Genomic DNA, 298 nt, shown 5'->3' with positions numbered 1-298 from the left:
TGATCAATAGTCAATGTCAATCCAGTGCTTTGAGAGACTAGATAATCAGTCTTATTTTAAAATAATCTGTGTCTATGAGGTGTACCATCATGCCCATATTATCTAGACTGGTTTCCAGAGAGTTTCATTTGGTGCTTGCGCATATGAACCCAGCAAGTTCGACCGGTTAGATTTTGCGAGCTGCTGTTAATAAACCCTGCTGCCTGTTGGCGTTCATCAAACATAATAGAATAGTTGTAATTAGTAATGAATAGCTGCACTGTCAGCTGTTGGAATTGTGGTGGCTGTCTGTCTGTGT

Source organism: Morone saxatilis, unplaced genomic scaffold (assembly GCF_004916995.1).
Source record: "Morone saxatilis isolate NCDOM2014 unplaced genomic scaffold, NCSU_SB_2.0 Contig10, whole genome shotgun sequence".
Classification (NCBI taxonomy): Eukaryota; Metazoa; Chordata; class Actinopteri; family Moronidae; genus Morone; species Morone saxatilis.
This window is presented reverse-complemented; position numbering follows the sequence as displayed.